This window comes from Trachemys scripta, chromosome 1 (genome assembly GCF_013100865.1).
Source record: "Trachemys scripta elegans isolate TJP31775 chromosome 1, CAS_Tse_1.0, whole genome shotgun sequence".
NCBI classification, from domain to species: Eukaryota; Metazoa; Chordata; order Testudines; family Emydidae; genus Trachemys; species Trachemys scripta.
The window spans coordinates 219,970,195-219,985,919 of record NC_048298.1 but is presented as its reverse complement, the minus strand read 5'-3'; positions in this window follow the sequence as shown (position 1 = coordinate 219,985,919).

The following is a 15,725-nucleotide window of genomic DNA, read 5'->3' as shown; positions in this document are numbered from 1 at the left end:
CATCTGATGAATAAATAATAATATTTTTTAAAGAATAGAAAACCTTAACAAAACCTTCTAACAATCTTCTATTGCATGGTCACAGCAAGAACTGCAAATATATATACTTAGAAGTACAAACAAGTCCTTTTTATCCAGAGAACCAGTACATCGCAGGCAGCAGCAGTACAATGCCCCTTATTGATCTGCCAAACTCTACCTCTAACAAGTAATTCAAAACCCACTCTGGTTCAGGTCTTGGCCTCTCTGTTGAGTTTGTCAACAAAGATGCTACTTAGTGCCAGTTCTGAGGGGGAATATGTGCATTGTAATTAGGGCAATCAAATGATTTTAAAAATTAATCACTATTAATCATGAGATCATAGAATAATAGGACTGGAAGGGACCTTGGACATCTAGTCCAGTTCTCTGCTCTCATGGCAGGACTAAGTTTATCTAGACCATCTCTTAAAGGTGTTTGTCTAACCTGCTCTTAAAAATCTGTAATGATGGAGATTCCACAACCTCCCTCGGCAATTTATTCCAGTGCTTAACCACCCTGACAGTTAGGAAGTTTTTCCTAATGTCCAATCTAATTTAAGGCCATTGCTTCTTGTTCTATCCTCAGATGTTAAGGAGAATAATTTTTCTCCCTTCACCCTGTAACAACCTTTTATGTACTTGAAAACTGTTATGTCCCCTCTCAGTCTTCTCTTCTCCTGACTAAACAAACTCATTTTTTTCAATCTTCTCTCATAGGTCATGTTTTCTAGACATTTAATCATTTTTGTTGCTCTTCTCTGGACTTTCTCCAATTTGTCCACATCTTTCCTGAAATGTGGTGCCCAGAACTGGACACAATACTCCAGTTGAGGCCTAATCAGTGAGGAGTAGAGCGGAAGAATTATTACTTGTGTCTTGCTTACAACACTCCTACTAATACATCCCTGAAGGATGTTTGCTTTTTTTGCAACAGTGTTAGACTGTTGACTCATATTTAGCTTGTGATCCACTATGACCCCCAGATCCTGTTCTGCAGTACTCCTTGCTAGGATACAAGAGGTCCAGCAAACAAAGTCTCCAAACTGTAGAATGAGTCAACCTGAGCGGACTCAGGGAGTGATACCTTCTGGAAGTAATAACTGACAAACCTGTGTACAAGGTGGGTGAGGTAATATCTTTTATTGGGCCAACTTCTGTTGGTGAAAAAGAGAAGCATTCACCTGAAGGAAACCTTTGTGTAGCTTGAAAGCTTGTCTCTTTCACCAACAGAAGTTGGTCCAATAAAAGATATTGCCTCACTCAGCTTGCCTCGCTAATATCCTGGGACCAGCACAGCTACAACACTGCAAACTTGGGTGCAGACCTACTAGGATCCCATATGAATTATGGGTAATACCTGGAAAGCTTAGCATGCATGTACATTGTTTTGATATGTTTTCTCTCTAATGCTTTTGTCCCAAATAAATGTACTGTGTTTTGGGAAACTATCAAAGCCCCTGGGAGACAGCAGAACTGCAAATGCTGGGTTAAAGTCAGGGCTACTGGGATAAACACAGAGAATTACAAAGGGGACTGCAACCCTAAAACTTTGGTCTGGAGGGAGAGGAATGCGGATTCCTGCCCAGATAGACATGACCATTAGAGGCCTGAGACACAGTGCTCTCAAGAGGCCACGAAGCAGTCAGAGGTGCAGTTAACCCAGAACTGTTATTAAGATGATCATAACTCTCAAAGCACTACCTGAACAGCATTCAGAAACAGTGACTTTAAGATGAAGGATTCTGTGTCCTATAACCAATCCCCAGTGCCATCCAATCTCTCCAAGGTAGTTTTCCTGTTCTTGTGCCAATGACCTCCTTTCCCTATTTTGTCAATGAGCAGATTAAGCTGCAGAACAATATAATGAATTTATAATTTAATTTTCAGCTTTCCATTACACAAAATTCACACACATTTTGTCTTCACTAAGTAAATAACAAACAAACAAACAAACCATTTTCAGTAGGCATATTTGTAGCTTTGCAGGAAGAAAAAACTAATTCCATTCATATCCTGAAGAAAAACTGCAGTACCACAAAGGCAAATTTTCACCAGTTTGAGAACCAAATCCTTTTTATACTTCAGTCCCTTCAAATCTGAAGAATAAAATAACCACCTAAAATGTGTGTTTTCATGATTTCTGCCTGTGGATTTGTAAATGGCAAATTGCATGTGACGACTTATTATTATCGGAATGTCTTGTTTTGAATATAAGCACCATCACTTATTTACAGCTTCTCAGTCACTTTATCAGCAGCTAGCTTAATTCAGAGATGGAAGATAGCAAATAAATAAATACAAATATTTGGAGGATGTAATTTACTGTTTTGTTACATGCATCGTAATGTAAGTGGTTTCTGCCCTATGTCTTTTCTATGTAATCAGTCTGACAAACTCAATCATTTTCTTGTCTAAAAGAGGCATTTAAAATGAATAAATCACAAACTTGGTGAAACATTAAAATTTCCTTCTTGCTCATCATGTATAAAGATACAAAGAGAAGAACATGCTTCATTGTTCAGTATATTATTCCTCCTTGTTTTGATAAAAGCCTGCTTTTATTTAAGGAAAGACTTTTTTCAAATACTTATGAGGAAAATGAATAAAATAGGCAAAGGACATATTTCTCTCTGTGACATTTTAGGAGCCATTTATTTAAAATAAACCTACAATATGGGAAAGTTAAAAGGACGTGGAAGCCACTTTTAAAATAAAATTAACAAAACACATTTAGGACTTCATGTTACCATCAGATCTGCAATGTAAAGCTGCAAGAGTTAACTTCCTTTACATTTTTAAGGAGCTCTAAGAAATTCCTAATTTCTCAGAAATTAACTCAGGGTCAGGTGGTTTACTTTCCTCCTGCGAAAGGGGTAACCTCTCAAATTGTTCACATCTTCCTTATCTGATATGAAAATCCTATCTAAAAAGGCATGCTTTGATCAAAATGTAGTAGACTTAGCAGAAAAAATTGTGACCGAGTTCCTGGGATAGACCACACTGAGAATACCACACTCAGGGCTGACTGCAAGAAACAGGACAGACAATCCCTAAAAACTGGTGGTTTATTCTATAATTAGATTCACCAAACCAGAAACAAGAGAGCTTCTGTAGCACCACACTGGTTAAACAGAAGCCAAACACAGTCCCCTGTAGCTATTCCAGCCCTTAGCTACCATCCAGACAAACAGATCCAATATAGTGAGAGGTTACTGGAAATCCAATTCACCATATGTGAAGTTTTAGTAATCCCAAAGGATCAGACATTTACCCCCAGGCCAATATATCCCTCAAATCTTTACCTAAATACAACACGGTCAGCCAATCCTTAGTAATTTAACTAAAGAATTTATAAATAAAAAGAAAACAAGGGAGTTACTGAATGGTTAAAGAATCATATACATACAAGTGATTTTCAGTGTTCATAGATCAGGAGCATAGCAGTAATGGAATAGACTGCTGGCTTGCAAAAGTCTCTCTGGTGACTTCCAAAAGATTGGAAGACCCTCAGTCCATAGTTCAAAATACTCCTTTTAGTTGTAAATCCACAGTCCAGAGAATTGGAGCAGGAATAAGGCAAAGCAGTGATATCACAGCTTGTAATTTATAACTCAGACCTGGTGCAGGTAAAGTTTCTGGCCCAATATGGAGTCCAGGGTCACATGAGCATGAAAAGTCACTGGTAAAAGATGGAGTCTTAGGTCACATGTCCTCATCTTATGTCCTTGCAGGGTTTGCTGAATCACAGGGACAGCCATTGGTCCCATGCTGTCTGAGGCATCCACAGGAAAGGCCTACTGGGTGGGATGAGTTTCTTCAATGGCCCATTGTGAGCTGAGTGTCCTTAATAGGCCATCAACACCTAGCTCTCTAGCCCTGATGTAAATCTTCCCAGGCATACAACACATGGTTGAGATACAGATACAGAAACAATATTCATAACTTCAGATATAAAAATGATGCATGCATATAAAGAGGATTGTCATACTTAATATATTGTAACTTTTCCACTGACACCTTATATGATACATTTTGTACAAGATTAGTTGCAACTGTGCAACAATGGTAGCAACAATGATACAAATGGTCAGCTTCAATCAGCCAGCATCACACAAATATACAAGATTATCACCTGTAAAAGACAATTAGTAAAAGGACTGCGGGGCAGATCTACTTTAGGAGCATAACCTTCTTGAGTCCCATCACAAAGTCATTGAGAAAGTGACCACTGAGTCTGTACATATGCCTTCATAGGAATCTAAAATTTTGGAGTGAAGCTGACATATGAAACCATAGCCCCAGCCACCACCCAGGTCTTTCTTACAGTCATTGGTGGTGAATCAGAGACCCGCTGCTTCACTTCTGCATTATGCATTGCAGCAGTTTCTTGGGTTTTAGACCAAAGTTATCATTTGCATAGGCAACCTCAACTTCTGAGTTTTTCTCATTGTAATCTGGAAGTGTGGTTTCCTCCTAAAAAGTGCAGTTGTATAAGTAGCAGTATGGAATTCCCTGTTAACATCTGTCAATAGCTTCCAATTCAGACATGCACAGTTTACAAGAAAAAATTTAAAAAAATAAAAACCTTTTTTTAGGCAGTCCCGTAAACTCAGCTTGAATTGCAGATTCAATGGTGAGTTGTTTCCAGTTCAGGCATCATCACCCATTGTCTCCAGTTCAGGTGCTGAAACCTGTTTTACTTCTTCTGAGAGCTCATGAGTTGCTCAGATTTGAGTACCTAACTCTAGCAGTAGCTTACCTAGTCAATGATCCAGATCTTTAGTTTTACCTTCACTGATTTCAAATGAGTTACACTGATTTATATCTACTGAGAATCTACTGAACCAAACAAATGACTCACTGAGATCGAGTCTTCATAAGAAGCCTTTTCAGTTTAAAGGTTACAAGCAAACGAAAGCATCTGGGGTTAGCACAGAGGAGATCCACAAGCCTTAAAAAATAAACAGAAATAAACCTGATCGCATCTACCTAAACATTCTGATCTACTTACACATTTGGGTTGTTAAAAGTAGTTCTAGATATGATCTGATGATTTTCATATCTGGTTCAAACTTTACACAGCATTCCTGCTACCCTATTTCTTCAGCCCAGAGAGCAACAGACAAAGGGAAAGTTTCTTTCCCATTTTAAAAAGTTGTAGCCTTTCCATTGGCTCTTTTGGTCAGGTGCCCACTCCTTTTCTTTTACCTATGGACTTGTTAACCTAGTAGGTAAAGCAAGCAGAGAATAGCTACCAAGAGAGTTTTTACAGCTAAGTGGCTGGCTGAGTGTCCATCAAAGGGAGCTACTCCCCCCTTCATTTATCATAACTCCATTATTCTGTTACTTCTTTTGGGATCTTCTGTCACAGAAGCTAGGGCAGGTCTTTCTTCCGTCTCTAGATTCACTCAATCCAACAGCAAGGAACTTGTCAGACATGGATTTTTAGTCCTCAGATAAGATGCATCCGTTTTTGCTGGCAACGTCTACACTAAGGATATATTTGCTCACAAGTGGAGTTGGTTTCTCTTGTAGCCAAATGATATAATCCCTTTATTTTGCTCAATCTCTATTTGGTTTGCCTGGACAAGTCTGAATTAAATATTAAATATGCATTGGAACATGGACCTGGGTCTCCCACAGTTCAGTGAGTTCCCTAACCATAGGGCCAGGGGATCTTTCTGACTCTCTCTCTCTCTGGCACAAATAATATTGAAATATATTATGGAAAGTGGAATAGCTTCAACACTAGAACCCCACCCTGGACTAGCCCACAGCACAATGGTTAGGGTGATCATGTGGGGGAGCAGCACCCTTGGGTTCAAATTCCTACTAGGTTCATTCTACATCATGCCTGAGAAATATTTCTGAAATCTGGTAAACCAAGGTTCTCAATATTCTTTATAATGTTCACTCCTTCCTACTTACCATCACATGAACCACCCCATTCCTGTTTGCATAACATCCCTATGGCAACTACAGAAATTGCTTGTATAGAGAGGTAATGTTAGGAAATTATTTAACATTTTTAGCTGCCTTTTAAAGTGATTATGCAGCTGGAAATCTCAGAGGAAAGATAGCATTGCGAGACCATCCTGTTGAATATCAGCAAATACTGTTTGGATTCACAGTTCAAAAATTGGTGTGTTAAGAAGCATGTGGAGCTAATTAACATTTGAGTCAGCACTACTCTCTAGTATTAGGAACCAAATCAAAGGCTTATTTTGCTATATCACTTTCAAAAATGCATTTGAATGAAATATTCCTCAGCCGTACACGTTGTCACTGCCAGTCAGTCTCTAAAATGAGGGGATCTTCATGAGGCAATTATCAAAGGAGAACAAAATGTTACTTAGGTGTAAGTAGAGTTATGTTAGTATATTGCCTCTGCTTATCCACATTAATTCACCAACCTGCCTTAGATTCTCAGAGCTATTAGTTGATATTTTAAAAGTGCCGGAAAGGGACTAAGAGCAGCTAAGCTCCCTCAGATAACCTTAATCTAAGCATTCTATTCACTATTTTTGGATGATTTCAAGATATTAGGTGCCACATGATGATCTGCAGAAACAATGGACTAGATTCTGAGCTTGTGATTTCAATGGAGCTACACTGATTTACACCAGTTGAGAATCTGGCCCATTACATTACAGAAAACTCCAGTTACAAGTAAAAAGACTGTTTCTGAGGTGGGTAAATTTATGTTCTTTTATGTCTGTCTGTGTATGATTTATTAATTATTTTCATTTTTTAACATATAAGTTAGGTAGATAAAAAACTCCAAGTGTAAAATCTAGCACTTGAAAACATTTTGTGAATTTGTTTTGCTCCCTAGAGGACTTTGGGTATTTTAAAATAATTAATGATTTATGAGGATACTGTCATGGATGGTTTTTAAAATATGCCAGGGAAGACTCTGTCTTCTCTGGTTGCAGCCACTGCCGTGGGATGCTGGGCTGGTGCTGCTCCAGCCCGAGCTGGCCAGCGTGGCTGAGGCTGGTCCAGCCGGGCTGGCTGGAATGACTGAGGCTGCTCTGGCCCAGGCCGGGGCTCGGATCAGTTGGCCAGCTAGGGCCCCTCCCGGAGCTCCTCTGGCGGTTTGGGGGATTCCGGCCTGCCAGGGGTTTCTCCGGCCGCAGGAGGAGGGTGCGGGGCCACAGGGCTAGCCTCCCTGAATGGGGGTCCACCTGCCGCCCATGGATACTGTATTATATCTGGGAGAGATGACTATTCCTTCCCCCCCACACACACACACATACAAATGATCCTTGTGGCCACCCTAAGAACTGAAGAATGTTCTTGGATGAAAAATAGATGTTGTAATGCACCGCCTTGGTGTAACCATGGAAAGGAATGACAAAGATCTCCTCCATAAATGGTCACAAAACAATTATAATAAATAGATTAAAACACAATGCATCTGGCTGTGGCTATATACTTGCCTTCAATATTATTTGATTTTTTCAGTGAATATTTAAAATATTTTATGTTAAACAGCTTTTTGTTAATTGCAAGGTATCCTATGCTGTGCAGAACATGAAAGCCAGATCCTCGGTTGTTGTACTCAGATACAGCTCCATTGAAGTCAGTGGAGCTACAATGGTTTTTAGCAGTTGAGGATCTGACACAAAGATGGGAGGTGACTAACAGCTGTGATGGGCATCACTGTTGTCTGCCAGTGTTGAAGATTAAATTTTGATATTGATAGGAAAAATAGTGTAAGAGGCAATTTATGCATATGTGACATTATTAGGCTTTCAATTACTTCTTCTGCCCCTCCCCTTTGGATCTAACTGAAATCTCATGTGGTTGTATCCATCTTGTTTCTTTCATCTTGTTTACTTCACTGATTATTCCCCCCGATTTGTTTTCTCTCCTATTCCTTTTTCGCCCATTTTGTTTGTTTGCCATGGTATTTTTAGGGTGGGAATGGGTTTTGTTTGCTAGGATGAGTCATCTCCACTCTCTCTCACACAGACACACTAACACACAAGAAGACACTGAAATGTCCTTTATTTCTTCCAAGCAAGCCAGTCTCCTGTTAGCATGTAATTTGTTTTATCTAACAGATTTCTTATCACTGATGAACACTATGTAAGATCTACTTTCAACTCATATACAGATTTTTTTTTAATTCCCTCTGGAGATTGTCTTTCTACATGCATATTTCTGCTGTAATCTATAGGTGAAGGCATGTTTTTTATACTCAGAGTACCTGGAAACTTTGCTGATTATGTTTATTTGTTTATTTATGTTTATGTTTATTTACTCTAACATAATTCTTTCCTGGTTAGCCCAGATGCAGGAACAATAACACTGGTCTACAATTTTTGAGAAGTCGTCTTCTTCAGAGATAAAATGTGCTATTTATTATGCATTTTGATGTGCTGAATTCAAATATGACAATTAAAACAACTGATTGGCTACTGTTTCTAAGCTATTTGAGTTTTTACATTTTATGTCTATGTATATTGTGTAGATAGAGTTTTAATCATAAATTGTAAACCTAGGTCTTTTCATGTGTTTATGGTTGCTTTACATGATAATATTTCACCTGTCCTGTTTAGGTAACACTTTAAAAATCAGCAAAAGGTTTATATAAATAAAATTTATTATGAAACAAAAGGCAAAAAACTATTCTGTACATAGTTTAGTCCTATTCAGTGTCTACTCGGCGCTTCTTGGCTTGTCTCTTGTATTCATTAAATGGAGCATCTCTTGTCATTGTCCAGCAATAGCCTGCAAGCATTGATGGGCTCCATTTGCCCTGATAGCATTTCTCCATTGTTGCAATGTCCTGGTGAAATCGCTTGTCATGTTCATCACTCACTGCTCCGCAGTTCGGTGGAAAAAAATCTAGATGAGAGTGCAAAAAATGTATCTTTAGTGACATGTTGCAACCAAGGCTTTTGTATGCCTTGAGGAGGTTTTCCACCAACAACCTGTAGTTGTCTGCCTTGTTGTTTCCGAGAAAATTTATTGCCACTAACTGGAAGCTTTCCATGCCGTCTTTTCCTTGCCACACAGTGCATGGTCAAATGCATCATCTCGAAGAAGTTCACGAATCTGAGGACCAACAAAGATACCTTCCTTTATCTTAGCTTCACTTAACCTTGGAAATTTTCCACAGAGGTACTTGAAAGCTGCTTGTGTTTTGTCAATGGCCTTGACAAAGTTCTTCATCAGACCCAGCTTGATGTGTAAGGGTGGTAATAAAATCTTCCAAGTTTCAGAGTAGCAGCCGTGTTAGTCTGTATCCGCAAAAAGAACAGGAGTACTTGTGGCACCTTAGAGACTAACAAATTTATTAGAGCATAAGCTTTCGTGGTCTACTGCCCAATTCTTCGGATTCATATAGAGTGGAACATATATTGAGGAGATATATATATACACACTTACAGAGAGCATGAACAGGTGGGAGTTGTCTTACCAAATCTGAGAGGGCAATTAAGTAAGAGAAAAAATTTTTTTTGAAGTGATAATCAAGCTAGCCCAGTACAGACAGTTTGATAAGAAGTGTGAGAATACTTACAAGGGGAGATGGCCCAGCCATTCCCAGTCCTTATTCAATCCTGAGTTGATTGTATCTAGTTTGCATATCAATTCCAGCTCAGCAGTCTCTCGTTGGAGTTTGTTTTTGAAGTTTTTCTGTTGTAAGATAGCCACCCGCAGGTCTGTCATTGAATGGCCAGACAGGTTAGTGTTCTCCCACTGGTTTTTGAATATTATGATTCCTGATGTCAGATTTGTGTCCATTAATTCTTTTGCGTAGAGACTGTCCAGTTTGGCCAATGTACATGGCAGAGGGGGATTGCTGGCACATGATGGCATATATCACATTGGTAGATGTGCAGGTGAATGAGCCCCTGATGGTATGGCAAATGTGACTAGGTCCTATGATGATGTCACTTGAATAGATATGTGGACAGAGTTGGCATCGGGCTTTGTTACAAGGATAGGTTCCTGGGTCAGTGTTTTTGTTCAGTGATGCGTGGTTGCTGGTGAGTATTTGCTTTAGGGTGGGGGGTTGTCTTCCTTGATTCAACAAGTGATGGATGCTAAACACTTTTCCTCCCAGGCTCCAATGACTGTCGGAGTAGCAAATCTTTCTTGATGTAGTGGGAATTTCTTGCACAACTATCCCATTCGCAGAGAAAACAGCAGTACTTTGTGTATCCAGTCTGCAGACCAAGCAAGAGAGCAACAACCTTCAAATTGCCACAAAGCTGCCACTGATGTTGGTCATAGTTTATGCACCTCAAAAGTTGTTTCATGTTATAGGTTTCCTTCATATGGACTGCATGACCAACTGGAATTGATGGCAAAACATTACCATTGTGCAGTAAAACAACTTTAAGACTCTTCTTCGATGACTCAATGAATAGTCTCCACTCATCTGGATCGTGAACGATGTTGAGGGCTGCCATCACACCATCAACCTTGTTGCAGGCTACAAGATCACCTTCCATGAAGAAGAATGGGACAAGATCCTTTGGACGGTCACGGAACATGGAAACCCTAACATCACCTGCCAGGAGATTCCACTGCTGTAGTCTGGAGCTCAATAGCTCTGCCTTACTCTTGGGTAGTTCCAAATCTGTGACAAGGTCATTCAGTTCACCTTGTGTTATGAGGTGTGGTTCAGAGGAGGAGGATGGCAGAAAATGTGGGTCCTGTGACATTGATGGTTCAGGACCAGAAGTTTCATCCTCTTCCTCTTCCTCGTCTGACTCAAGTGAGAATGATTCTGGTGCATCAGGAACTGGCAGTCCTTCTCCGTGGGGTACTGGGCGTATAACTGATGGAATGTTTGGATAATGCACAGTCCACATTTTCTTCTTTGACACACCTTTCCCAACTGGAGGCACCATGCATAAGTAAAAATTGCTGGTATGATCTGTTGGTGCTCTCCAAATCATTGGCACTGCAAAAGGCATAGATTTCCTTTTCCTGTTCAACCACTGGTGGAGATTTGTTGTACAAGTATTGCAGAATATGTGCGCCCACCTCTTGTCCTGATCTCCAATTTTGCAGCCAAAATAAAGGTGATAGGCTTTCTTAACCGTAGTGGTTATGCTGCGTTTTTGTAATGCAAAAGTCACTTCACCACAAACATAGCAGAAATTATCTGCACTGTTCACACAAGTACGAGGCATTTCTGCTCACTTTGGCTAAACAGAAATGTGTCCCTTTGCAAAATCAAACACTTACAAATGAGAGAGCACGACACTGTATGATTTCTAGAGCTGATATAGGGCAATTTGTTCAGCAGAATGATATAAGCTTCATTATGTTTGCATCATCCATGACTTCTAGGAATAACATGATGCAATTCATATCATGTATGACGCAATACCAGCTTCAGATTGCATCATTCATTGTTTTGCCTAAAAAGCAAGTACTGTCCAAACCCAGTCATAGATTTATTCATAGATCCAGTCAAAGATGTATTTTAGTCATTTCTGGTTTAAATTGAGATCCCTTCCCTTTATAACTCACTTATCCTCCGCCATTCCCAAGTCAAGGTTCGTATATACTGACCCAATAGCATATCTTGAAAACTAGAGCCAATCAACAATTTTAAGCATCATTTTCGTTCTCAGTGACCCAGAATTAGTAAAGTTTGACTACATTTATTTCAGAAGGATTTTGGCTGTAGAGCAGTGATTCACGACATTGACGACATACAGTAGATTATAGACATAGCATTATTTGTCTCTTTGATGGAATGCACCCATTCACACTACTATAATATTTTTTGTTCAAAATATCCCTTAAAAGATATCACTTGAAAACTAATAACTTGCTGGTCAGTAATATTATGGTGAAATGTATGTAGCAACATGAGATGTAAAGTTATGAACATAAGCTGATATCATGACTAAAGTGTGTTTTACCAGACAAGACTGGGGAATGAGTAAACCTGTTTCTCAAAGACAAAGGACAAATTGACACTTCTAGCCATCTATCATCAAAGCTGATGAACCCTCCCCTATCGAATGGCCATTCTTTGGCAAGGAAGTGCGTGCAGGAACAAACATAGCTGTATCTTAGCAAACAACAGCAGAAAAACCTCTTCCCCCACCAGACACCATATCTCTTTGCTCTGTGCTGGAAAGAACTTGATGTAGGGGTCACTCTTAGGAAAATGCATTTCAAAGAGTGACTGAACTATACAAGTGAGGGGTATAAATACTGCAGGTTATCTCTCTCTCCATGCATCTCTCCTTTCCACCTCAGAAGACAAAAGAAACAGCCCATGACTTTGGGAGCAGATCCTGGTCTGAAAGTCTGGTCAGCAATGTATTAAAAACACATGGTAAGGTACTTCACCTGGAATCAAGTCTAGTTTAGAAAGTGTTTTATCTTTATTTTTCTTGTAACCATTTCTGACTTTGTAGTTAAATAAACTTGTTTTATTCTTTAATTAAAACTAATCCAGTGTTGGGAATTGTTTGGGTAACTTCATGTAAGGTATCAGACAGTTGTATATTGATCCCCTGAGAAGGGAAATGGACCTAATATATCTGGACTGTCCAGGAGAGAGCTGGACAACGCAAAACACATTTTGGGAGGGGGGAATCTGAAACTGGGAGTGTATTGGGGTCACTCTGCAAGTAGTAATCAAGGCTGCTGGAAGCCAGACTATGTTTGGTGTTTGCTGACAGGCTGCTGGCATCCAAACTGTTGGACCAGGGCCGTGGCTATACACACAGGCACTCAGAGTGTGATCTATATGCTGGTAGGCTGTTTGTGAGAAGCCCAGGTTGGGAGCTACAGCAGCAAAGTATTGTGAGGAACCCCAGGTTGCAGAGCCAGCGGTGACACACTGGTCTGGATTGCACCCCAGGGTATCATAGTCTCCACTGGGGAGTTCATCTTTCTGTAGCTACTACAGCACTTATGTTTAATACTCTTCTGCATTGGTTTCCCATGCAAGATTTTGAGAGTGAGCAGTAGTATCCTTCTCTTCACTGCCCTTGAATTGTTGTATATGAAATATGTCTGATCACTATCAGATATCATCACTACTTTTTATATACACATATCAGAAACACAGGCATTTTTACTTCCTTGTAACATCATGGGCCATCCCCTCACAGCCCCTTGCAGCCCAGTGTGATGCTGCAGCTGTGCCACACCTTAATTCTCATCCTGCTACCCAGAGGGCGCAATCTGTTCACTTTAACAGCCCTGGCCAAGGAGAAACCAACACATGCTAACAAAATAGCATGCCCCCTGTTAGCAGTCTTTCAGGATAAGAGAAATTATAATATACACATCAAAAGGTCCTCATCTCAGGACCCTGGTTCAGAGCTCCCAAACTTAAAGTCCACAAAACCAAGTTTCAAAGTCTGTTTAGGCTGGTCTCCTGAAGCCTCAAAAAGAAACCATCACACACTGCAGCCTGTGTGGCTTCTAACCCCCATCCAGCTTCTTAGTCCTGTTTAGAGAGACCAGCACTAGGCTGGGGCAGGGCCTCCTTGATTACACCACAGCCTGTCCTGGTCTTAGGCTTCAGCCTGTCCCTTAAAGAGATAGTGCACTGCATCACACGCCTCCCCCCAGAGCTCAGCCCTGGGGAAAGTTCAATTGTCTGCCCATACCTATATGGGCACTTAAAAGGGCAATCTAACTATTGGACTTCATTAGGGCTGCTGGCCTAGCCACCTCCCCGTGACAATATCATTCTCCAGCCAAAGGGGCATGTCCTACTTAGCAAGGAAACCTCAAGACCCTTAGCCATGTTTTTAGTCCCATCAACAATGTACGTAGAGACAGGAATTGCATTCCCCAATGTCCTCTGTAGCTTGTGTAGTGAACAAACTCCTTCATAGTCTTTGATAGTCATAATTCAAAACAAACTGCATATCTTGTAAGGCAAGCCCTCCAGTTGCACTGGAGGTAATCAAGAGCATCAAGCTTGCACCATTGCTAAACCAGCATAAGGTTGCCTCCTGGTCTCTTCAAGAGCAGCCTCCCCAGGTACACTCACAAGCACATCCATCATAGTTAAGGCTGCCTTTCATCCAGCCTAAATCACTGATAGGATTTAGGATCACTACTGACTGCTTATTTCCCCCTACAATCTTCAGAAAAGCTCTTATGAGAGCCCACTTCCATTCTCTTGCACCCACACAACTATATGTGATGTTATCAGTGGAGCAAACATTTTTATTCTCTTCCCCTTGTGGGATCGTCTTTTCTTTTGGGATGAACTTTTTTTAGCTCCACGTTGGTTAGTGCTGCTGTTTGCAGGCATTCAGTAGGGGACCAGACCCATGTCTCTCTCTCGTCTGCTTTGGTTTCCTCCTGGATGGGTGTTTCTACACCACTCACATGATGGCTTTTCCCTTCAAAGGGCTGATACACAGGCTGTACAAGGCAGTGTTTCCCTTGACATTCCCCAGAACTTTACTCAGGGCTGCCCTCTCCACCTCCAGTGGTTCCACCTTCTTATGCTGGGCCTCAACGATCTGACACTGCTGGAGGATTTTCTTGTGAAGCTCTTCCTAGTTTTTCTCCAACAGCAAGTATTATTGCTCACAGTTTTCTTCTTTTGCCCTCAAGCAGGCCAATTCCCACTCCCATTTTATGGTTTGAGCCAAGACACAGTCCTTGAAGGAGCATATTACTTCCAGCTCCTGCAAGGCCTCTGCTTTTATTATGCCTGTAGTAAGTTCCTCTGTTGAAGGACTTCAGCACTGATCTTCTCAGATGCAGTGGCCCTTTCTTCTAATGTTTTTAATTAGCGGAGGAGTTTTCTGGGAAACTGTAGAGGGTATCCCATTATTACAGCTTCTCTGATGCTCTTCTAGCCGTACTATCCTGGCCTCCAAGGCAGGAACGGAAGACCTATACTTGAATGCCATCGTTTTTTCCATTTCCTGCAACTTGGCCTTCAAGTTCATATTTACCTGGCTGACCTGCCAATTTATTTCATAGACAAGGACAGGCACCTCTTTGCATCCCCATCACTTCTTGACTGAAGGGGGTTTTCAGGATCCTGCAGGCCATCCCCATGCATCAAGGCCCAGTATGACACTGCAGGTTTGCCCCACCTTAATTCCACCCTCCCGTTTATATGTGTGTGTGTCTGGGGGAAAAGAATAGTCATCTGTCCCAGATATAATACTTGAAAATAGCATGTCCCCTTTTCAAAATAAGGTTTCAGGACTGGAACATTTACAGTACACTCTTCATAAAGGCCTCACCTCAGAACCTTGGTTCAAAGATCCCAAACTTAAAGCCCACAAAACAAAGTCTCAAAGTTGGTTAGACTAGTCTTTTGGAGTCTGAGAGAGAAATTACCATCCACTGCAGCTGGCATAGCTACTAGACCCCTCTCTTTTGCTTAGCTTCCTGTTTCTGTTTTAATATCCCAGCCCAAGGTGGGACAGGGCCTCCTTGATTACACCCAGCCTGTAGGCTTGGGGTAGTGCACTCCTTACACATGTATATCACACACACAATTTGTGGATTGGTGAACGGTACGTAAGTATATAAGGATGTACAAATTACGAACACACAATTTAAAAATAAATTAATTAGAGACAGGTTTCAGAGTAGCAGCCGTGTTAGTCTGTCTCTAATTAAAAGAACAGGAGTACTTGTGGCACCTTAGAGACTAACAAATTTATTAGAGCATAAGCTTTCGTGGACTACAGCCCACTTCTTCGGATGCATACACTCTGTATGCATCC